This window comes from Gallus gallus, chromosome 3, assembly GCF_016699485.2.
Source record: "Gallus gallus isolate bGalGal1 chromosome 3, bGalGal1.mat.broiler.GRCg7b, whole genome shotgun sequence".
In the NCBI taxonomy this organism is placed as follows: domain Eukaryota; kingdom Metazoa; phylum Chordata; class Aves; order Galliformes; family Phasianidae; genus Gallus; species Gallus gallus.
In genome coordinates this window covers 59,975,461-60,001,881 of record NC_052534.1, presented here as the reverse complement: position 1 = coordinate 60,001,881, position 26,421 = coordinate 59,975,461, and the positions used below count along the sequence as shown (strand labels likewise).

At 35.4% G+C, this 26,421-nt stretch overlaps 1 protein-coding gene across 2 annotated transcripts in view; it reads left to right on the top strand.

The window, feature by feature from the left end:
* Nucleotides 1–26,421, top strand: part of NKAIN2 (Na+/K+ transporting ATPase interacting 2) — a 517,562-nt gene that overhangs the window by 413,916 nt on the left and 77,225 nt on the right. The window lies entirely within an intron of this gene.

Sequence of the window (26,421 nt, the reverse complement as noted above, 5' to 3'; positions counted from 1 at the left end):
TGAGCCCTTATGGAAAGTGGGTACAGAGAATCCTCAATTTAGAAGAGTTGTTTGTCATCTTGAACCTCTTACCAAGTAGAATACAAAGACTCTCTATATTCTGTGGAGGCACTCTACTGTATTGATAAAAAATGAGCAAGTGAAAATCAAAACTTAAAAAATCAAAACACTGGATGATATAAACTTAACTGCTACATCAAACTTCAAATACAAATGTACCTTTAAGCCTTTTATTGCACCTTGCATCTTATCTCTGTCCATGAGGTTTGTGCAGAAAGTACCATTCCATCAGGTTTTGTCATGCAAATTCTCTTTTGTGTCAGTAATATGCTAATGCTGTTACTTCACAGAATGCAGCAGCATTAATTTTAGTTGTAGCACATTAGTACTTCCCAAATGATCACGGTAGTCAGAACACTGACATCTGGTCACTGTCTGCTGCAACTGCTAAACCCTCCTCTCATAAAGATCTGCCTTTTCTTGTTAGGTTTGGTGTGGAAAGAAGAGAATTTCTCATTAGTAGAGATGATTTCATGAATCCACCCATAAATTGTTTGCCAAACAGACAAAAGAAAAAAAAGCTGAGACATTTTGGACTCTCTTAGAACACATAGTATACAATACTGAGACAAAAACACCTGACCATGAGCTTAGAACTCTTCTTTGTTTTCTAGAATACACTGTTTTATGGCATTTATTAACTTGGAAAAGTTATGAAGGTTGCAGGAACCAGGACTTCATTCAGTTTCTATCTCCTTCTGTTTGTCACCAAAGCTGATATCATTCAGAAAAAATATGAAGATTTTTAGCAGACTCAGCAGATGTCTAGCAATTACTATGCATGTCAAAACTGTGAAACTTATTTCCACAGAAAAAAAATCTATGTCTTTTTAAAGAATGATCTAATGCTACAAGATAGATAAAAACAGACAAGCAAATAAGCGCACAAAAACAGCTTGAAATACCTTTTAGCATTAATTATGGAGGTTTTTTTCACAGCTTCACATGCAGTTGTCATTGATATTATCTGCCCTAAATAATTTTTAGGCTGCTGTGGTGGTATGCAATTGAGAAGACTGTGTGCCATGTAGAGGTTACATTAATAGTTGGCATCTTGATAGGGTTATGAATTTTCTTTGTAGATATATCCAGTAATTGATCTGGAATGGTAAAATATTGATTATTGTCCTCATTTCCTCTTCAGTGATGGTTTCATACCCTCAGTTAGAACCAGATACAAAAACAATTCATTTGGTATTCAGCGTTATTGATGGAGCAGAACTGCTCATCTTCAAGGATGGGTAGGGATCACTTATGGTATTGGTGCTGTCTAAGAGGAGAAAGTTTCTATAAGCTCTGAGGATGTATCACTCTACGGTATTTGTTGTTGTGGTCTATTAGGAGGAAGATGAGTTTAGAAGCTAGAAGTCTGTGGGCTAACAACTGACATTCATAGCCACAGATTGATAATACATTAAATTGAGATGTCATCTGTTACTTTCTAGGTAGCATGGAGTCCTGATGTAGCAAAATCTCCTTTTTCTGAACTCCTATTGAAGTTCAGAATAAATGCTATTGAAGAAACATCCTTCTGCATACCATACAGAAGTATCCACCATTATGCAAAAGTATCTTTTCTCAGATCATTTGACAGTTAAAAATTCAACCAGGTTGACTGCAATGGATCTTGAGTAACTCAAATACATACAGAAGATAGTATAGTAGAATGTGGTATTATTATTATTTTTTTTTTTTCTTTAAGAAGAACTTTTCTCTAGAAAGCATTTTGTCAGAAAGAGATGGAGTAAATACAGACAGTATATTCTCCTTTGGAACAACATTAATTCTTGTAGCGCTAGCAGAAGTACTGCAAAGAGCAATTTAGTTCCTCTTATGGCTATCCATTCATGAGTGACGTTAATCTGGAAATATACAATATCAAAGACTTTTGCATTCACTGATATCCTAAGAGATGAGTATTCAAACGTAAATCAAGACTTACTGTGCAGATGTGCTTTTCTAAATGAATTTCATTTTCAGCACGATAAGCGATGATAGAAATTGCACTGAGTTTAATCCCAAACCCACACAAGCTAATGAAACAAAAAACAACAACAAAAAAAGAAATTCTAATTGACTAAAGTACATTTTGAATTGACTTCTTGTTCTGTTGTAATAATTGCAAATCTGTGAAATAGAAAAATTGTTTCTGCTTTTGTTTTTTGAAGGTAATTTCTAGTACTCTAGGCTTTATTAACTGCAGTTAAATCTTACCTTGTATCTTCATTGAGAAGCATACAGGAGAGAGGTAATTAGTATACTGGCCTTACAAAGTTGGAAAAATACTCTCCAGTCCTAATTCACATTCCTGTCTCAGTTTCTCCACCTGTAATTGTTTTATTACTACTACTACATACCCCATCTTACTCATTAGTTATAAAGTGTTTTGAAAATATAATGAGTCAAATGTTGTTATTAAATCACTAAACAAAATAATTAAACTGTCTAAACAGAATTGCAAAGAATAATTAGCAATTAAACAGGATGCTATTTTCTATGCAGTGTAATGATGAGAGTAAAACTAGAAGAATGAAAAAACAATTTGAATATAGGGCAACAGAGCACTAGAACAGGCTGCCCCGAGTCGAGTGGTTGTGGTGTCTCCTTCTCTGAAGATATTGAAAACCCACCTGGATGCTTTCCTGTGCAACCTGCTGTAGGGAACCTTTTTTAGTATGGGATTGGATTGAATGATATCCAGAAGTCTCTTTCAACCTCTATGATTCTGTGAAATAATCAACAGTGAAAACCTTTGCAAGTTTTGATTCAGAAAAATGCACCTAAACAACTTTAAAATATTGTTGTCTTATACTAAATGATAAAATTTAAGACTTATACAGTCATCTTTATTTTCATTTCCAACTGAATCTTGTTGTTCAGATGCAGATCTACATGATCAAGCAGAAACTCCTTTTTGAAAGTATCAATGAAATGGGAACCTCCAGTAGTTTCATCGATGTTATTCAGAGAACATAAAGGTTAGAATGTAAAGGTGGAGCCAGAAATCTGTAGGTAGTACCAGATCTGGAATACAACCTTAATTTTTGTATTCTTGAAAGCAAATATTTTCACTTGCTACGTGCGCTCAGATTTCACTATAAGTTGCTGAGGATTGTATCTGGCACCTCTGAGGAGAATATGACTTTTATTTTAGAAATACGTATTCTTACAGTTTATAAGTAGGCACTTAGACTGCTAAATACCTTATGATTGCAGTGGTTGATTTGACAAAAGAAAAAAAAAATAAGATATTACCTACAACTCTCGAAGTCCAGCAACTTTCTCAGTTCTCATTCTCTTTAAAAGAAATAAATAATTCTCTTTGAAAAAGCAACAAGAGATTATTGCTAGGAACTTCAGTTTGAACGTAAAGTCCACCAAATGGGAGTGGAGCATCTCCCTTATCAGGAAAGGCTGAGGTAGCTGAGTCTCTTTAGCTTGGAGGAGACTGAGGATGACCTCATTAATGTCTATATAAAGGGTGAGCATCAGGAGAATGGAGCCTGGCCCTTCTCAGTGACATCCAAAGATAGGACAAGGGGCAACAGGTGCAAGCTGGAACATAGGAGTTTCCACATAAATGTGGCAAAACACTTCACAGTAAGTGTAACGGAATACTGGAACAGGCTGCCCAGAGAGGTTGTGGGGTCTCCTTCTCTGGAGACATTCAAAACCTACCTGGATATGTTCCCATGTGACCTAATCTAGGTGTTCCTGTTCCAGCAGTGGGATTGGACTAGGTGATCTTTCAAGGTCCTTTCTGACCCCTGACATTCTGTGATTCTGTGATTCTGTGAAATGTTTAATTACTAAGCTGGGAGCTAAGAGTTTGATTCAGGTCTATGATTTACCACAAAATTTATTAGTTAAATTCTCTTAGATCAAAATTGTTCAATGGATTTAAGAATTCATTTACCATAACAATGGAAGTAGGCATCTAAATGCCATGGAAATCCTGGGCATAGCTCTTTACATGTCACACTCTCTCTCACAGAAAAGTGTGACAATCTTATTCCTTCTACAGAGACAGGAAAATGTGAACGTAAATACTGTATCTTGATTTACTTACATATACCAGCACTACCTGCAGAAACACATGCTCTTCTCTTCAGTAAATGTGAATATGCCAATATTTTCATGCAGTCCCAAAGAGTAGGTATCAGGAGCTACAGTGGTAGTAGAGAAATGCAAATGCTATATAGTCTGCATAGTCTGGGAAGCCTGATCTAGTGAGGGGCAGCCTGATCTAGTGAGCAGCATCCCTGCCCATGCAGGGTGATTGGAACTGGGTGGGCTTTATGGTCCCTCCCAACCCAAGCCATTCTATGACATAGCGACAAGCTGCAAGAAATTCAAATGAGCTGATTTTATATTTATATATGTACCTTTTTAGTGAATTGACCTGATGATAACCATGGGGTAAAAATATTTCAGTAAGTAAACTTGTGTTTCCTTAAATTGGAACATTGAAATATAACTTAGTTTCAAGTATGTGTAGTGCAAGAAAACATGGGATAATTTTAAGAAAATGCATTTGTTACCTCCTGACAAAATTCTGACTTTCACAGGTGACATAATTATTTTGAACACGTTCTCAGAGATGCTCTAATTAAAACATTTGGTCATTTAGTTAAACGTCCCAGGGAATCTCAGGCAATATTTAAATAATATCCATCTGCTAGTAAAAATGTGCAACTACCTATAAATCCCTACAAATAAGATATTTTAGTACTTATAAACAAAATCTCATGATTTAATAAGAACTCTTCAAGGAATAGCTATTATCTGAAGTCTTAATTTTAGGTGGTCCACCAGCTACACTAGATATTAGTGGAAAAGAAATAAATGTGAGTTCCCTCAATTTATTTATTTATTTATTTATTTATTTATTTATTTATTTCTGTGGCAAATTCTGCTGCTTAGACTTCAAATGGTCCCAAACTGAGCAGAGAGAACCACTGAGCACACCTGCTGTTTAGGCAGCCATCTGATCAGAGACTCTTTTTTAAGCTGGAGATTAGTAAAAAGTAGTTTACTGAGGGAGTGGTCAGGAAATGGATCAAGCTCCCTGAGGCAGTTGTCACAGCCCCAAGACTGTCAAAGTTCAAGATGCATTTGGGCAATGCTCTCAGAAATAGGGGCTGAATTTTGGATGGTCTTGTGTAGAGCCATAAGTTGGAGTTGATGATCCTGTGGGTTCCTTCCGAATCAGGATATTCTACGATTCTGTGAAACAGTTCAAAGGAAATGGAAGGAATTTCAATGCAACATCCAAGGGAGATAAGGAAAAGCAAATGCAGATCAGAGCTAAATGTGACATTCTAGAGATGTTCAAGTTGCAGAGTAGTATGCCAGACACATGATGGACTGTGATCAGAGACATGTCTTGAGAAGAGTATGCAGACATGACTGGGGTAGAGCAAGGGTAGCAAAGGTAGCAAGAACAATCAGTGGGAATAGAACTTGGAAGCCACTGAAGAAGCTCTGTAATGAAAGTAAGAGACAACCAGTGAATGGAGGAAAAGTTATCTCTCAAGGGCCTAGCTAGCTGTTTGGAAAACAGACTGTCACTGCTGGTTGACAGATGCTAATAGCTGTCTAATAACTGGTCAGATTACTCAAAGAGACAAATGTATTTTCTTTACAGATTAAAAGGCAGATACCGCCAAAATTTGCTTCATCACTCTGTCAAAGTATATTGTACTCTCAAGTGCATTGAGTTGCTCATGAAATACTTCACCCATAAGAATTTAAAGCATGCAGATAAATTCAAAGAATGTGACTTGTTGGTCTTCGGTTAGCAAACTGATATTGACAGAGCTACTTTTGAGTAAAAGACAGATCTGAGAAGTTGGTAACCTTTAATATAGTGTAGGAGAGAGGTCTTCATCCAACACAGATCTGTTGGATAAAAGGTATGTCTGAAGTCTACAAACTTCACTTTGGTATTGGATTTAATACCAAAAGTAATTAGATACTATTGACTACATTGATTGTTCTAACATATTTTTAAAGGTTTTCAGGAGCATGCATATAAACACTTTTTATTTGTAAAATAACCATAGCAAAATAAAAGTTTAAGGCATGTAGAATTAAAATTCTATATTAAGCTTCTTTGAAAAGGCAGCTCCTGAAAAGCATTACCGTATAATACATTACAGCTTAAAGAAACACAATGACATCAAGAAGCACTAATACTGTATGAATAAATGATCAAACATACTGACTAAAAGTACAAAGAAGTCACATTAACCCACACCAGCTCAGCCCCCTTGCACTGTATCATCCTGTCTAGAATGCTTTGTATGTGAAATATAAAAGGTTTTGCAGTAATAAAAGAATTCATTTTGTCACATTTATTAGTCACCTCCTGATTTTCTGGATACTATTCAACAACAAGGGAATATTCTTCTCTATATCTGTTGTGAGTTACATTGTCTCTTATTAATTTCACATATTTCTTAGAATTGTGCCCAAAGAGAGAACTACTACATGAGATTCTGAGCTGAATACTGGTGTGGCATTAGCAGCTTTTATAAATGAAGCTTAGGGGTTTAGATGACAGGGTAAGCAAAGTTGTCACAGTAAACTTAGCCTTTTAGCATTGTGTACGTTCAAGTCAAATTTATTGGTTTCTAATTGAAAAAGTGGCTCAGAATCTTGAAGGACTTTCTAGTGAATAAAAATAAATGAGCACAGCCTCTCAAAGCCAGAAGGATCTAGTTTAAATCCTGTGGAAGAATACTAGAAACAACCAGCCAGAGAGATCAAATAAAAGATTTTTGAAAATGGTAGTCACAATAGCAATGCATTTATGATCTTGATGTACCAGAGAACAAGTTTGGAATCATTACATTTAAACAAATTAAACAAATAAACTCAAAGGCAAAAATAAAGAAAAAAAACACTAAATAACCTTTGTCTATATGAAAATGTCCAGGAAATTTTCTGCAACCATACCTGTAGTACAAATTTTATCTCTGTAACTGACAAACAAACAAGGAAGTCTTTCTTTCAGAAAGGTATACGCTTAAGTGTACACAACCTACTTCCACTTGTAAAGTACAAGTGTCACATGTTTAGAAACCCCAGAATTAAGTTTATTACACAGCTGCAATTAATTCCTTACTGTATACAAGCACTATACTATGGTTCTCATTTAATGTTCACACCCCACTATTTTCCAAGGGTACATCTTTTGCAGCATACAAGGTAGAGAATGTTAATGCTTACTAGTTCATATGTTTATTTGTTTTCTTATTCTTTGTTCACTAGAGCTAGCTTTGTGATATCATTATTTTGTGCTATTCGAAGTCTGCTACTTCCTCTTCAGAAGGCTATTTTAGAAGGGAGAAGAATAAATGAGAAATAGCAAGCCACTAGGCTTTTTATTTCTTCCTTGCAAAGCATGTTGGTTAAAATAAATTTACAAGTGATTCAACAATCCTTTCTACCAGAAAAGCGTAGTAGTATAGTGCACACAGAGTCAAGTAAATAGAAAATGAAGAATAGCTCTAAAATATAATATTCATTGCAAGAAAGATGTAAGATAGCATTTTGTGTATACAGAACCATGACAGCTTTATTCTGTCTAGGTTCAATGCTGAAAATCAAATAGCCACAGTAATGAGAATCTTACGTCACAGGATCTTCTAGGGCCTCCAAGTGGATGAGTTTTTCTGTGTACATTCTTCGTTAATATTAACGACAAATTTTTCCGCTTTGGGCGTTAGTGTTTTAGTGTTAGGCTTCATCCAAAGCCCTTACTGAGGGAACTCTTATGTCAATTTGTAAAATAATTATCATAACATCTAGAAGATAGATAGGATTCCACTGGAGATTATAAAATTAAAGGATTCATTAGATACATTAGACTAATTACAGTATATTTATCTAAAAAATCTCAGGGCCTGGATTACATAAAATGTTAGAATTTATTTAATACATAACATTCTGATAGAGAGGAATCCATAATATATATTAGGGGTCTGGAGCACAGACCTTATGAAGAGCGGCTGAAGGAGCTGGGGTTGTTCAGTCTAGAGAAGAGGAGGCTCAGGGGAGACCTTTTTGCTCTATAACTACCTGAAGGGAGGTTGTGGTGAGCTGGGGGTCAGCCTCTTCTCCCGGGTGACTAGTGAAAGGACTAGAGGGAATGGCTTCAAGCTGCATCAGGGAAGATTCAGGCTTGACGTTAGGAAATACTACTTCTCTGAAAGGGTGGTCAGGCACTGGAATGGGCTGCCCAGAGAGGTGGTGGAGTCACCGAGCCTGGTGGTGTTTAAAGAGCGTTTGGATGTTGTGTTAAGGGACATGGTTTAGCGGGAACCATTGATGAAGGGCGGATGGTTGGACTGGATGATCCTGTGGGTCTTTTCCAACCTTAGCGATTCTATGATTCTATGATATACTGAAGATTGCTGAAAGTAAATATTGCTTATGCTAGTAGTGTTGCAAGGAGGGCTGATTTTTAAAGATTCTGCCCTAAATTTACTAGATGTGTTGAAGCAAATAATACACAAAAAAATTAATTTTTCTTGTTAATAGGTTTTTGAAATGGTGATGAGGTGCCCTTTTGTTTCTTCGCTTTGTTTTCAGTATATATATTACATGTACAGTGTATGTATCAGTATGGTCTATCACATTTCTCTTTCTTAGTCACACTGGCATTCTCTTTTACCAGATTGTAGTTTTCCAGTTCAATGTATATTTCTACATACAAATGTTTCTAAAGTGAAGGAAGCAAAAACAGAAGTACTATTTTAAATATATTTCCCATTAAATTGCATAGTTTTCCTTATACTGGCTCAATTGTGATGATCCATGATAACAGCAGGGAGTTTGCTGAAAAGTATTTTCAATGAACTTCATGCTCTTTCTGATTACTAAACTAAAGTTCATCATCTTGATAGATTAATTTGAAATATATTTCTAATTCAAACATCAGAGAAATAAAGATATTTTTGTCTACGTGATTTTCTAACAATAATACATTAAATAACGTGAAAAGATTAACCTTTTGTCAGATTACCTACTGTTCATCCTTTTTCTAACCTTTTTATTATTTATTTATTTGTTTGTTTATTTATTTTAAGAAAATGCTTCAGATTCTCTCTTGATCAAAGGAAATATCTTTCAGTTTTTATTTAAGGCAAATTAAAGCACATTATCTTTTCCTCCTATGGACAGATTAAGACAAGTACGCTTTCAGGCTATGTGGGACTGGAGTGAGTATCTCCAATGGGGCTTTCAGGGAAGGTATCTAACTTATAGTCTGGATAAAGAAATCTCTTTTGCACTCTGGAGAACATAAAGGAAAATAGATAATTTATGCTTTACATAATAACATGTTATAAAATAGTACTGTCCGTTACTTGTATGAGATTAGTACTGAAGATAACATACAGATATTTAAATAATCCTGAAATGAACAGTGTATATGTAGTGCTCATCGTAACAGAGTAGCATATGTTTACTCAACCATGTGTAGCCATGTACATATCTGTTATGACAAGTCATTTTGGTCTAAGGAAAACAACTACTATTGCAAAAAGAATGTATTTCGAAGGACAAGGGAGAGATTTCAATATTGCAATGCATGGAGTGTAAGTACATTTAGATTTATATTTAAGTACATTTAGATTTATAGAAATCTTTCCCCTAGTTTCTGTAGACTTCAAATAAGGCTGTCTTCCAGCTTCAGGAATATTAAGAAAAAAATAAGTGACCCAAATAATCTAGTATTTGTTTAAATTTGAGGCATTTAGACTGTAGTCATTTAGGCCAGTGGAAAATTGTTTCCTTTCTGGAGACTTTATTACAGGTGTCTTTGGATCTGTAAGAACAGAAAGGTTAACAGTTGCCATCTAGTGCTACCTGATCCTCTCCATTGTCAACAGCTCAAACAAAGGTTGTAGTTTTGAGCAGCCACCTAACTTTCAGAAGGTTCAAGTTAAGTAAGTTTAGTCCTGCCCTGAAAATCTATTTATAAATTGACTTTGATTTTTGCTTCTACTAATAGAAATTTTAGATGGCTTTGCTGTATTTGCTGCATTCTTTGATACTCCAGTAAAGACCTATATGTTATATAAAATGCAATCATATCTGATAAGATATATAATTAAGGTGTAAATAGGAAGAGCCGCAACAAAAGACTACAGTTCATTCCCCAAAGTGAAGGTTACAGTCAATGACAAACGACAGGCATCAGCATAGAATCATAGAATGGTTTGGGTTGGAAGGGACCTTTAAGATCATCTAGTTCCAACTTCCTTGCTATAGGCAGGGACACATCCCTCTAGACCAGGTTGCTCAAAGCCCCATCCAGCCTCACCTTGAAGACCTCCGGGAGAGGGCATCCTCAGCCTTGCTGGGCAACCTGTTCCAGTGTCTCACCACCCTCACAGTAAATAATTTCTTCCTAATAACTAGTCTAAATCTACCCTCTTCCACTTTAAAACCGTTTCCCTTTGTTCTGTCACTACATGCCCTTATAAAAAGACCCTCCCCAGCTTTTCTGTAGGCCCTCTTCAGGTACTGGAAGGCCACCTTAAGGTCTCTCCAGAGCCTTCTCTTCTCCAGGCTGAAAATCCCAGCTCTCTCAGCTTGTCTCCATAGGGGAAATGTTCCAGCCCTCTGATCATCTTCATGGCCCTCCTCTGGACCTGCTCCAACAGTTTGATGTCCTTGCTGTGTTAGAGAGAGAGATAATCAGGTTTTCAGCCATATTATGCAATGTAAACATAAGAGCTTAAAGAATATCATGCCATTTTGTAGCAAGGGGCAGAGGTCTGCTTACATTCTGTTTCTGCAGTCCATAGTTCTGGTGTGAATGGTTAAACAATGCACATGACTTCATAAAAAAATGAAATTCTAACTCCATAAAGTGTATCTAATATGTATTCCCTTATTCATGAGATTTTCCATCTCTTCTGATAAAGGAGTTTACAATCTCACATTTGGGGTTTATCAGAGATTTAGTTCTGTCTTGATATATATCATTTCCATGTTTATTCAAACAGTCTGTTCCGCATAACAGGAATAATATACTTCTAAGAAAGTAATAATGGGTTTTAATAGGAAATGTAAAGCATGATTTTTGATTTGACATGTAGTGGTAATATTAGGACCTTCATTTCACTGAATTATATCTAGAGATCCATTGGAAGTGTTTATCACTACTGAACAAACACTGCCACTAATGACTGATTTGGTTTTGTAATATTGAACAGAATAGAGCTTATGCATGTAGAGTAGGAATCGTAAACTTTGATCAGCTATTATCAGGATCTAATATTGTACATTAGTCCAATGATTATCTAATTTAAAACCAGAAGTAAGAACCGTATCTGCTGGTATTTTGCAAGCATATGAACTCATGGCAAGATACAAGAGCCACTGTATCTTATATATCCTTAGGCATGTTACACACCTACTTAGATGATAGCTGCAGATGGTAGCAAAGGAAGCAGAGACTGGAATTTTTCAGTTTAAAGATCAGTATCATTGCAGCTAAAATGCAGAATAATATTTAGTAGGAAATTAAAACTTGAAAGTTATGAAAATCATCATAAAAAAAAATTGGAAACTAGGAAAATTATTTTCAGTTTTGTAGGAAAACAAAACATATACACACGGCTACCTGTCCTGCTAACCACAGAATAAATTTATCACAGGCAGGCTCCCCTTTTCAAAATCCAGAAGACACCGACGGCAACTTTGTTTTGCAGGCAGATTTAAATTTAAAGATTCAAAATCAAGTGATATCATATTTTAATCTTCTGAATAAAACATGAACCAAACACGTTCAGTGCTGCTACAAGTTATTTTTACATTCCAAAATTTCTCAGTTGCATTACTGCATTCTAATAAATCAGTAAAGACTATAGTGATAAATATGAGAATTTGAGCTCCAAGGAATTCTACTGGCTTCAGATTTAGAGGAAAAAAGTTTATTTTATCTTCATTCTGTCCATTTAATAAAGACAGCTACTGAAATTACTGCAGTTGATTTTTTAAAGCCTGATTGCATCCCAAGAACAGTTTCTCCTTCTATCTCTCTGATTAGTTGAATACTTGTTAATACAATTATTTTTATGCATTCTCATAATACCTTTTTTTACTATACCTGGGACTTTCTTATAACTGAGCATTCATGACTTTCTCCTTCCATGTGGGGCAACTCAAAGCTATGATGTCAGACAAAAAATCCTAAGAAGTGCATTACATTGCCTTAATCTCCTATTACAGAGCTTGTAATTTTCAGTTTGCAAAGTGATTCTTCCTTATAGAATGAGGTAAAAGTTACTTGCCGGCAAATTGGATTGCACTCTTTTACTTCTTCCTTTTTTTTTTTCTTTTTTTTTTTCCATCGTATTATACACGCTTAAATCATGAATATCCTGAATTCTCCAGAAAGTTTTGATACCATTACCAATATAATGTCTAACTTGCCTTCTGTCCAGTTTTGGGGTGGATCTGAGAAGTTGACAGTTCCAACTGAATAGGTTGGAAAATTGGAATTTTTGAGAGAATTACTGGCCTCCTCTGGGAATTGACTCCAGTATCACCACAGTTCTCTGAGGTCATAGGCATCCATCAATTAATCATATGTTTACTTGAGACAGAAATCAGTTTCCGACTGTCACAGACCCCAGAAATATTTTCTTAGACCTCACATTTCTCAGGCTGCATGAGCTCTTAGATGGTGAATCCCATATTTCCAAAAGTCTCAGGAAGTTTTGGAACTATACACATATGTAAAAGAAAATAATCACCTTAATATTCAAGAAGGTTAGCACTTTTCCAAAAGAAATTTCATGTTATATATTTAACTAGAGTATTTGTTCACATATGAGCAAATTTCAAATTAATAACGTGGGTATTCTAGTACATAGAATCATTAAATGATTCGGTTTGGATGGGACCTTTAAAAATCATCACCATAGACAGGGACACCTTCCACTCAATCAGGTTGCTCAAAGTCTCATCCAAATCTGTGTTTGAACACTTGCAGGGAGGAGAAATGCAAAACTTCTTTGAGCAGTAACCATCAAGTATTTCTAGTAAAAGTATCTTAGCACATACAGCTGCATAAAATACATGCTGTAAAGTAAGTACTCATGGTTATCAAGTATGTATAAATACAATTATTCATTTTTAATCCAAACTGGATGTATATCAGGTTATCACGTTGTAGCAGAAATGCTAAGTCACAGCCTCAAATAGTGATTGAGCACCTGGTGGGAAGGCATTGCCAACCCAGGGGATCTCAGCTGTATGCAATTTACCTCAGTGACCAGAAGCAGTGGGGCCAGGAGCCATGCCTTCCCAGACCTCATTTAAGGGTTGGCAATGAAGGCAAGAGTATCTTGCTGGAGATCTCTGCCTACCTGAGACCTTTTAAGGTAAGTAGTTTTTCTTCCTTTGTTTTTGTGTCTATGGCTGCTGCATTTGGTCTTCTCTACATTTGCTGCAGCCTAGGATTTAGCTGCCCTACTTTTGCTGTTGTACTTTCTGACTCATTATTACATTACAGCATTATATGTGTCTTTGTGATTTGACCAGTGACCATGAACTACTGAAGTTTCAGTCTAGATTTAGCTTTCCTTTTTGCAGAAAGCCTTATGGGTAGGGCAAGACATCTCTGTCTTGGTTTTGACAATATGAAACTTTGCCTCTTATGACATCCCCTTCAGTATGTAGGGGAGTAATAATGCATTTACCATAAGATGAGACAAAGTCAGCTGAAGAAACACATCCAAATTTAAAAAGATATGTTATTGGCAATATGGAATGACATATGCATTCACTGCACATATTTCAAAAATGTTATCTGAAAGTCCGGTTAAAATGTAACAAATTTAATCTCACATACTGTGAGAGTCCTAATAACTTAATGGAATTATTGACAGTACAAAAAGTTAAATTCTAAACTTATCTAGGATCAAGTTGTAAGTCTCTACAGGTCATGTTGAATTGTTATAAGACTGAAAAACGTGGGGGTAGCATGAGAAAATGTTATATTATGCTGTGTATTTAGCTCAGGTTGATGAAATAATGTGTAATTAAATGCTATATTGTAGTACTAGGGTAGGAGTGTGACAGAACCAAGGAGTTTACTATTTCCTAGCATTTTAGAGGAGGAAAAAAAAAAAAGACTTCACAGTCTTTATTTTCAGCTGCAACTCTGCCAAAGCCTAAGTATTTCCCTTTTTTCTTTTTTTGAGATACATTTCTTACATGTGTTATAACAGATGACTCATTTAAATGAAATGCCAATGTTTATTTTAAGTTAGAAAAATATTTACTGCTACCTGCTCTAGAAAACTTTTATTTCCCAATAAAGTCAGAATTGTACTACTGTACATCCTAGAAGACTGCTTTAGCTTTAATACTTTATATGTGTTTGTTCAAGGAAGGAAAATCAGTGCTGTTGATGTAAAAGCTATGTGTTTGGAGATAAAAATTCCTCTTACAGGTGTTTTATGAGGAGAGTTTCACTTGCAAAAGAGAATATGTCGTATACTTAATACATTTAATAGTGATGTTATTATGTAAAAACTGTGAAACTGAATTATTTATTGAAGTTTATATTTTTCCATTGAGCAGGTACATATTCCCAGGAAAATATTTTTACCCAGACTATATTTAATAAACTAGATATGTATGTTTATTTCTCAACTGAAAAAATTGAATGCTACTTCTTTGAATTCACAGTGTTCTGCAATATTCTTAAACACCAGGAAAATCAAAGATCTGCTCTTTGTATCGTTCTTCCCCTGTGAGTGCTTTATTGTGTATATCCCCTTTCCAATTCAAAGTAATAAAAACATCGATCTTCTAACATCTTGACAGTGAAGTTCCTCTAATTCTGCATTAGCACTAAACACAAACAAAAAATTTAGTATAAGCAGCCCCAAGAGACAGTTCAACCAAATTTCTGCATTTCCCTGGGCTAAATCAGCTCCTGAAAACTTAATTTAAGAAACTGACAGAGACACCACAGTTAGAATGGTAAATCTACTTCCTGGCAGCTTCTTAAATAAAGTTTTCCATCACTGATTCAGTCTGCAGAGATAGATCTCTGTTCAAGTTACCTTTCTCAAGCTGCCCTCATTACAGATCATTGCTCCTAGTATTTCATTTCAATCTTGGCTAGAAATGGAAGGGTCTATGGATATAAACCTGGATACTGAAGAGATTTTCTTAAGTGGAATTTTAGTTAGCCAGCATGCACTGCTTGCAAATAAAACATGCACACCTTAATATTGTGATTCAAGTGGAATTAATAAACAGAAGTAATTTTGAAAGAAATTTTTTTACCACTGTCATTAGTTTATTCTGGGTTAGCTGTGATATTTCATTAGCAAGTTAAAGAGCCTCAAGCTGCATTATTTGTAATCTCTACAGCATCTTCAGGGCCAATATCTGTGCTGCTCGAATGCAACCTTTTCTTTCCTCATCCCCAAGGAGGTGCAGCCAGCTTGTTCAAAGCTGGAAGCGTGTCCAAGTTAAATGGCTGTTATTGGTTCCTAGAAGTATGTTTTCCCTGCAGAAATAGATTACGCATTATTTATAAGCCCAGCATACAAGTCAGATTTGAGCTGTTGTTTTTTTACTGCTGCTGTACTCTCAATGTGTTAAAGGATTTTGAGGGATATTCCAAGAATGTTCAAGCTACAGAAAGCCAATTTATTCTGTAATTATTTTGTTGGGTTAGTTGCATTTTGAAAGTGATTGTGGCTTGGTTAGGTGGTTCATTTGTTGTTTCTTTTTTTATTTATATTGTTTCTGAAGAACAGTGGAAACACTGAAAGTCTTCAAGGGAAAACACTTAAGTTACAGAATGATTTAGGTTGTCAGGCTACCTAGGACAACTCTCCTCAAAGGAGGCCCAATTAGATTACAATTTTTAGGTGCTTTTCTGGTCAAGCTTGGAGTATCAACAAGGCTGGAGACTTTTCCTCATCTCTGATCACCTCTTCTAGTGTTTGACTGCTCTTGTGGTAAAATATATATAATACACAAATAAACAATCCTTAGTTCTGTTCAGAATTTACAGTGTTCCAATTAGTGTTGTTTGCCTCTTGTCCTTGTACATTGGAACACAGGGTGTTTGAGGTGCATGTTCCTCAATCAGTTTGGTGGCCTTCACCGGACTCACCCACTGTGCCCATGTCTCTAATGTGCTGGGGAGCCCAGTACTGGACCCAACAGTCCAGTGTAACCTCACTAGTTCTGAGCACTGCCCAGAATGTTGTTGTCCTTTTTTGCCACAAATGCATGTGCTGGCCCATGATCACTTTATTACCTACTAGGACCTCCGGGCCATACAGACTGCTCCCCTCCCAGCTGGCACTCAGACACAGAAGACAGAGTTTTCTTTCTCACACTAAAATGAGAAAATTGCAGACAGACTCAGGTGAAAGCAGAATAAGGAGGGGAAAAAAAGAAAAAAAGCTTACCCCTTTCACAGTGTCTTTAACCAGTCAATATAGATGTGAACTGAAAAGTAATTTTCCCTTTTGTGCAATCCTGTGAGATGGAGCAAAGCATCAAAACATGTCTTCGGTGACAGCAGAACTGACACCTGACATGAATTGTCACTGAATTCACTAATATGTAGCTGATTTAGGAATTAATTTTTAAAGGTGCCTGTCTGATGCTAGGTCTTATTCAGTTAATAGGATTTTCTGCATTCTCTTTATATAGAAAAATATATATATATTATATTTCACTTAGTACCTGAAGTAAAAAGCAGGGGAGAAAAAAGAGTTCTAAAATGAAAATGTTTTAATAAATATGTATTATTTATCTTTATTCTTACTGCCATTTAGCAGCTAAAAAGAGCATAATGCTTGTATGAGCAAGGAAGGACTACACTGGGAAATACAATACCAAACAGCATTTGTTACATCATTAATTAACATGTATCATTTGTTAACTACTGCATCTTTCATAAAATATCTGATGAAAATATTTGTATCTAAGAAGAAAGAGAAGTAAATCACAGAAAATAAAAGCTGAGGTAAAGAGCTTTAGGAGGAACTAGAGTATCTGGAAGATAACTTATCACATGATAACATCATCAGTGCAAAACTGTGATGCTTCACAAAGGATTTGCCTAGTTTTTATATATGTTATGTACAGATAGAACTGGTGCTAAGTATAAAACTAGCAAATTACTGCATGTTTTTATTGAGCTAAATCTGCTGTATCATATTAGATGCTTCAATATTCTGCTGGTAGTCATCTATGTTTTAGCTGTCTTGCATGCAGAGCAGTGAAAATGCAATTGGCAGCCTATTCACCTATGAATTAATACCTTAACTGGTTTAAACTGCTGTTTCTTTTGCAGTATATTAGATACTTTCTTTGATACTAGCTAAAAACATCTAGAATGGTATCATGATATTATTCTTTAGGGTATGCTTCTGAAAACTTAATAAAACCCATACATTTACCCAGAGTTATGCACTGAATCTTTTTAAATGGCCCCAAACTGTCCTTATGAGGCTGTAGTTTACAGAAGAGGTGGGTATCATCAGGCTTTAGCAATAGCTCACAAGAGGAGCAGAAGTGCACTTGAAATGTTTGCTAACATCAAGTTGTTTGATGTTGTGGCTTGTTTATTAATGTAGACGAGAATGTTTCTTTTTTGTCTGTTTTTGTGAGGCTTGCAGTATCAGAATAGAAATCTGTGAAGTAGCTTACTTTTCATTTCTGAATCAAGGAAAGGGGAGGATTAAATATATATCACTTGCAGCCGATAGTTAGAGCCCTAAGATTTTCTGTTCCAATTTGAAAGTATTGCCTAAATGCCTTAAGTCAAATTAGGAAAAATATGATATTAATCTACTGAAAATGTTGAAGCAGGTTTTGTGATGTTGTTCTCATTCTTTTCACTTCTTAAGCTAAAACTAGTCTCCAAATTCAACGGATATTCCTAAGCAGCCTCATCCTTCAAAATGATTTATGAGACACAGTGTAGAAAGAAGAGAACTAGCAGCTGTAGAATTGGAAAAAATATGAATTTGTTTCTAAGAAATAATCACTTGAATTATTATTATCATTGAATAATTATTATAATTCTCAAATGCTAGAAGTAGCCTATATACAAAACAACTGTAACTTGCCCTGTGTTCAAGATAAGATAAAAATTATTTCTGTATGTAGATGAGAGTGGTGGATAATAAAATTAGCTTTAATAAAACTAATCTGTGGTCTGTGCTGAGTGACACAGTATCATACCAGAAAAGGGAGAGCAACTTCACCTACTGTTAAACTAATTACTGCATATAAAGTGAAATGAGTTTGATTTATCAGATCTGAATATAGCCTTAGGTATTCTAATAAATATCATCACCAGCAAGGACATAAATGAACTCTTTATGGACTAAGGTTTATCAGTCATATAATACAGTTTTTTGATATATGTCTTCTTTGTTTAAAAAACAAATAGAACCTTTCAGAAGTGAAACAAAGGTGATTTTTCAAGTAATGTAATGCAAATACAAGTCAGGCATGAGGAATTCCGGCCACACATTAGCACTGCAAACTGCATTATAGGGTTTCCTGTGTCACATAGTACAGTTGCAATTGTATATTCCCTTGCATAAAAGTGGGATAAAAATCACATTTAGGTGTAAACTGTGTCAAAATCAGAAACCAATTTGACTTTGTTTTACTGGCCCAAATTTGCAAGCTACACAAATGCTGTACAGTTTCAGATCTGAAGTTAAATTTGTAAATTTACCAGCCTGGCCAATTGTGGTCTACATTATAGTGAAAGAACCTGAAGTAGTCAGTACAGAATCATTTCCCACATTTCCCACACTATTGCTGTAGTAGGACGTAGGGGTTATACAGAGATGACCCACACTTTGCTTCTGTGCTTCCTTGTGTGGCTGCCTTCCTGTTCAACATCTTATTTAGGTTCTATCAGCAGCTTTTCAGAGTCCTTGAGGGATACTTAACTCTCTCTTTCAGCTGGGTACACTCTATTGACTGTAAATGATTTCAAAGCATCTAAATTTGCCTGTTTCACAGTGAGAATGCAAGTTGCTTGTGAGGTCTAGTTATGCATTTGAAATTAATGATTTAGCTTATTGCAACCTTTCCTCAGAGGAAGATTCTTGAAAATAGTCATCTGGGCTAGATTTGAACTGAACTGATGAAGATAATTCTGCATGTTTTTCAGTAATTTCTGAACTCACCCAGGCTTCTTCTTAATTTTTCTGAAATCTTAATGCATATAAAAACAGTGCTGTCTGGAAGCATTTAAACTATTGCATGTTGTGTACTGTTTGTGTTCAGCACAGTTTCGCAAAGCACTTCTACAAGACAACAATCTGATGTTTCCTAACCCCACTTTTGGGATAACAACATTGTTTCTGTGGCCTGAGAATTCTCTTCAAGTCTGCTTACACCTTCCTCTCCTTCTTGGATACACTGCAGGTGGTAGATTTTCTGTCTCCAACAGAAGATGCTGATTCAAGTACATAAGAATATAAGGCATAATTGTAAAAGTGAATTCTGCCGTAGGGTCACGAATGATTTGGGTTGTTTAAAGAATAAAAAATCTTCTCATTTTGATAGACAAGATAATTTTTTTTAAAGAGAATACCAACTCATAGGAATCAGGAAAAACAAATCACATCAACTGGAATTTCTTTCTGCATATACTGTATAAAACTACCAAAGTTTAAGTCAATTTCCACACCATACAGCTTTGCAACCTTCTCTACTAAATGGTGGACTATACTAAAATTTTCTCCTCAGATGGAGTTGATCACACAAAGCATTCTTCAGAACTTGGCAACTTGGTAAACCACTCATTCTAGAAAGAGAAATGTTTTAAGGCTATTTCATCCTGTTGCTTTACCTTACACATTTCTGTTTGTATTCTGCGGAGCTTTGTTCTCAGCTCGCTTGAAGCTCCATGTAGCCATTTGGATAGCACCCAAATATAAGATGTTTTTGTGTTTAGAAAGGTTTTATTTAGAATTTAAAGTTTATTATAATGCTTAAAATTTGCAGATGTTGTTAATCTGTATATATTTGCCAAGAAGAGACAAACTTTACCATTTAAAAAGGGAAAAAAAAAATTCCAAGATACCAGTTACACCTGGTATCTTCAGCTTTAATCCAAAATTTAGAAGGGTTTTGTGCCAAGGAATGAAAGAAGCTAGTTTTGGTCTTGGTTCTTATATAATCTGTGAGTAACTCCATGCCAACCAGTTGCGCTAGGAGACAGCAGATCAGCTGCGTCTGGAATACCAACCACTGGACACCTACATTAAAGTATTGTGAGGCAAACTGCTTTCCTCAGGGAATGGTCACTTGTCAAAACTGAGTTTTCAAAGCAAGGTGTTACAATCAACTCAGTCTTCTTCAATGGATTCCTCAGTTCCCAAATGGTATCCCTGATTATGCTACAGTGAGAAATAATATTTCATAGAGCTATCTTCTACTGTGGGATGTGGGGACTTCTGGTCAGCTACCTACTTCAGTGTATTTTTCCATTGCACAAACTTAAATATTTCAGAAAGTCACTTTCCAAGCAGTTACAAAAAAAAAAAAAATCTGCTGCTCAGGAACTTTGCCATATATAGAAGACTCAGATTAAAATTTTTGTGTGATAGCACAGGGACTGCAACCTGTCAGACCACAGTGATAAATGGTAGTACTTTATTGGGCTACTAGGATGGGTTTTAGTCTCTTGGTTTACACAAAAAATAAAAAACTTTAATGACACCAATCCAGAAAAATCTTAGTCTAAAAATGTTCTGATTAAATATTAAATATATTCGTGAGGTAGTAATTTTATCTTTGCAGTACAAATTGTTTTTACTTTTCAGGATATTCTTATTTGAAGATCTATATAGATAGAAAATTTCTTAAAGCTGCTAATAATAAAAATTAAAGCCACAGTACTGATGAAGATAATATTCTAAAGTTTAGCAGGTATAGTCTTTTTTTTATGAATTGAAGCAGAGTAGATCAAAATTGTTAGGATTGTCAATGTATATATTCCAATATAAGAAAACTATGATGATCTTAATTAAGATAACATTGCTTGCAGCTCCAGCAATTTCGTAAAGTTATTGATAACAATCATATCAAGTAATAAGTAGTCACAATGTGAATCCCTGTATTGCAATAGCTATGCTTTTTTGAAGGCTATTTTGTACCATTTTCTTATATAATGCTCTGGTTTCATTTTAGTCAAGAAAATGAGGATACCTGAGTCATCCTTTTCTCTCATGCTTATATCTTTTTAAGTAATTCTATGAAATCTTCATGTTTACACTGGCAATCACTTAAGATACGCTAGGAATTTTCTTTAACAGAATACTGATAGCAACTAAGAATGAGGAAATGTTTGATATTTTCCATGGATGAACTTCAGAAGTAAATCTATTGAGTGGGTCTAGTTAAACCTTATACACCTGAATTGAATTCCACATCCATTTTGGAATTATACTGGTATAAAAACTTTTTGAGAGGAAATTTAAAATCCATAATTCCAGGTTACTGAAAAAAAAAGTGAAAAGGAGTTGCACATGTAAAAAAAAAAAAAAAAAAAACTTCAGAGAGAAGTTAGCTCAGGTGCCACCAGATTAAAATATTAGCTAGTTTCCGTATCTGTGATCTTCACACAGTTATTCAACAGTTAATTCCTGTCTATCGGCTGTGGAAAAAAGTTTACACTGAAAAAGAAAAACATGCTGCCAAGCAATATTTTGACCCTTTAGTGAGAGTGGTTTTTCTTTAGGTAAGAAAATGTCTGCTTGCTCCTGTCATGCAGTACCACTTTCTCACGCTAGTTTCAGTGGAAAAGTTAGATAACATAAGGAAAAAAAATTGCCTGTCGAGGCCTCTGTGCATCTGAGGCATCCACAACTACAGATGCTTTGAGGCCCTGCTCTTCACTGAATCCTTGTGCGATCATTCAATCTCCAAGCAGTCTCTTCTTGCTAGATTGAGAACGAAAAATGAAACAAGTGGTCACATGGTTATATTTGAAAAAGCTTGTACAGAATCTTGGCATGTTTGCACAGATTTCAGCAATTCCTAATTAGAAAAAAAGGAGGAAACTCATTTTCCATGGCACAGCTAACCACAACCACTGAAGTCAGTACAAATTCCTCAAGCCTGCAGTATCTTATGAACTTTCAAAGAGAATCACACTGGATCACTGCTGCTGCTTTTCTCTTGACTTTGTATTTGGTATCGGCTTCTCTAAACTGCACCAGAGCACCTAGCAAAATAATTGAAACAGGGTTGTCTTGTAATTATTACATATCTTCATATTGAGCACTGCTGGCCTCCTGCTGCTCCTAAATGCAAAGAAAGTTGTATTCATTTCTGGCAACTCTTGCAAAATTTTATACTTCCATGTTTTTTCATCAGCTATCCTCATTCAGAAAATGTTATCTACTGTTCAGTTAACTCCAGGAAAAGTTGTTATATATTGTACGTATAAAAAAAATCATCAGAGCTCAACTTTTTTTTACACAAACCATCCTAAAATAAATAAGATTAGAGACATAATTTGAAGATGTCTCAGTTTCTAATTTTTGACACCTGAGTCTGAGACCTCTAAATTCCAGCCTTTGTCTAGCTCCTAGACAAAGCTCAGCACAGCACATCTTAAATGTTAGCAAACATGCCTTACTAAATATTTTCCTCTGAATTCTTACTCCTCAGTGAATAGCAAAATCTATTTCAATGCACCAATTTTCATTAAAAGGCTTTACAAATATCAGCAGGATTTACAAAAGCATCACAGTGATCATCCATAAAGCTCTTACAGATGTATTTTTGTGTCCGTGAAGGAAGCAGCTGTTTGTTGAATTTAAGATAATGAAATCTTCCTTGACATACAAACTGTGAACATCATCATATTGGCATGCCCAATACATATCAACAGTTCTTGTTGAGTTTCATAGCTCCAAGGCTTATTAGACCATCTCTCTGTAATTCCCTGAGTAATGTTTGAGCCACAGATGTCGAAAAGAAAACAGACTGCAAATACACTGGAGAGTACAGAAAATCCCCTACTTCCATGGTAGACTTAGTCTATGTCCACTAAAACTGTATTCAAACAGTGAACAGAGTAAATGGCAAGAGGAATTTGTCAAAGAATAGTTCTAAATCTTTTCAATGTAAAAGATGTTAGTGACAGATACAACATGCTCTCTTTGGCTCACACAGTTCTAACAGGAGGTTCAAATTCTCATCTGTTTTCTCACTACAGAGTAAAACTTGTGAAAAAGTTGGGTGACCTTCACTACTAAAATACAGGAAATGGTCTACTAATATGAGTGCATATCAGAGAACATGGTCTAGAGGTTACAGGCAAGATCAGATCACGTACCAATTTATATTTTGGAAGACCTGACTTTGTGGCAGCTGATGTTGTAGTGAATAGGCTCCTCCGGCATCTATACTTACCTCACGTACTTTGGAGATAAGAATATTTAGGACCTAACTCATGTTTATTTTTGAAAGTCTGACTTCGTCATTTTTGTGCTGAATTTGCCCTTAGATGTGGATGGTGTCTAATATTGCCACAACCAGAGTTTGACTCCACTTTCTGTTTTGCCTTCTGAAGTTGACCTTGTTTATTAAGTAATTCAATATATAATAACTACCCTGCTTGATAGCCTTTTCAACCATATTATTCAAAGTTAAGATTTGAAGTGTGGGCTTTCAGCAGGATTTATTTATTTGCGTTGTGGTTTAACCTGGCAGCAACTTAGCACCACACAGCCTTTCACTCATTTCCCCTCAGGTGGGATGAGGGAGAGAACTGGAAAGAAAATAAAACTCATGAGTTGAGATTAAAAAAATATTTTCTAAGGCTAAAAGAAAAAAATGGACACAAAAGTGTGAAGGTAACTGTGCATACTTATATACACCCCCAATGCAATTACTCACTACCAGCTAACTGATGCCCAGCTAACTATACAACTGCCCTAGTGGCAGCCCACCAGCAACACAATGTCTCACCATCCACTGGCCAACACCCTACAACCCCTGAGCAGCAGCTGTCCCTAGCAAACTCCCCTCAACTTTATGGCCTTCTGCAGGATGTCACACAGTATGGAACAGCCCTTGACCTAATTCAGGCTCCTGTCCTGTTTCAGCTCTGCCCTGCCCACTGCTGCTGTTCCATAAAGGCAGTGGCTCTTCCTGTCAAGCAACCTGGCCTGATCCCAGGTGTGTCCCTGCCCCTCAGCAACAACTAAATATGAGTGTGCTATTAACACTGTATCAGCTGAAACCAGAAATATTTGTTTTCACTAATACCAGGAATTAAGTGACGTAAGACTGTGAGAAGTATCAGATCTATTTTTTGAGCAGAGGGAGTAACACAGTATTTTACTGATTGCTCGAAGACAGGAATAAAATATAGAACCGGTAGATAGTCTTTTTAGCACTTATAAGTAAAAAAACAATTATTGATCAAAACAACCTTGTTTAGTCCAAATCACAGTATTCAACTTAATTGTGAAAAGATGTTTTGAGGCAGTGGAATTTTCTAAATATAGTAGATTATTTCAGAAAATCATCTAGGTTTAAATTTTGGGATGTAAGAAAGCTAGATGTTGTGAAGTTTTATTTATGTGCCTAATTATAAGTATTTCAATATGTGATCATATTTCCTTTGCGCTTGTTTTGAACCTGTAAAATTTTGGCCTACTGCACCCTGTGTAAGCAAACATACATTAAACATCAGAATATTACTCTCTGGAAGAGTAATATTACTTTAAGAGAATATTACTCTTTAGAAGAGATCTACTCTTTAGAAGAGTAATATTCTAATCACAGAGACCAGTTTTGATCTTTGCTTAGCTCCTCCTGATCCATTTTAACATCATCTGGCAGATGCATAACAAATAACTGGCTCCTGCCAGCTAGCTAATCCCTTTTCTTTTTAACGAATATGTATTTAATCCCATGTCTGCACTTTGTAAAATATTTTTAGTTCATCGTGACTCTTCTGAAGGTATTGAAAATAATAAAATAAAGACAGCCAATACGTTTTATTCATTCATGCTGCTGCTCTGTTAAGAGACTAGAGGTTAAGAATTTACCATGGCAACTAGAATGAATTAAAGGTCTTCTAACAGTAATGTGATGGAGTTTTATTTTCATCATTCAGGAATAAGATGATGTCTTTAAGCAAAGTTGCTTCAAAGATACTAATTCTTCAACTTCTTACGCAAGGTTAAAAGACAAATGTGCTACTAAGGTGTTCTAACAGCCCTGAGTACAGAAAGAATAATAGTCTTCTGGCTTGAGTGCTGGGGAAAAAAGCTCGTTTACAAGAAACAGTAGGCAGACACTAGACTAGCAGCTTTGCTACAGTGGGGCCCAGAGAAAGGAAAAGTTTATTGTGTATGAAGGCTTGTGGCCATATGTAAATATATCAATTTCTGGAAAATTTGGGTTGTTTATCCAAAAGTTCATGGTTGCTTTAATCATCTTCAAATGTCTGAAGTTAGTTTTATCTTTCGATTATATGAATCATCACATATTTACTCACAGAGCACATTAATTGCTGGATCATGCTGCTGTGCGGATGTAGAATAATTATTCATCACAAAAATATTTATAGTCCTTCTTGCCATCTGTTACATGGATATGATCAGGAAGAGTATTTATTCTTTTTTTTTAAATGTACCAAAATTCTGCATATAATTAAGAACTTGAACTTGAAAAAAAAAAAATCAGCTGTGCTACAGAGTAATCACAGATCAGTTGATATGTCAGTCATATCACATTATCTGAAACCTCTCTGGATAGAGTTAGTTTTGCTTGAAGTATTAAAAAAAGGAAAAATATGTGAAACTGAAAAAGTGACTTTTTTGGAAAGAAGGGAAATTTGGACACAGCATATCAGCTACAGAATGGTGTTCTCTTCGTTTTGTCTTGGTAAGCCTAATTAAATAGTTACATGTTAAATTTTTATGATAATTTTAATTATTAATGTCATCAACACGCTGAAAAAAATGTAGGTTAGGTGTGGAGAGAATTTGACTCTGCAAAGACATTACTTAAAAGCAATTTTTTTTGCATGATTGAGCTCATGTGCACACAGACAAGATAGTCACACTTTACAATGAGGTTATACATAAATAATTTATAAAGAGTTGGTAAATACTGTAGGCTATTACAGAATCCGCAAAGTCCATAGTTTTGTTATAACTATGTATAGTACCCTCAAGTAATGTTCAACCAAGTATAATTTATGAAAGTCATATCCGTAGTATTGTTTATGATGTATATTAATCATTCATTACTCCTTTATGAACTATTCATAAATGCAGTCTTAGTGGAAAGCATGGC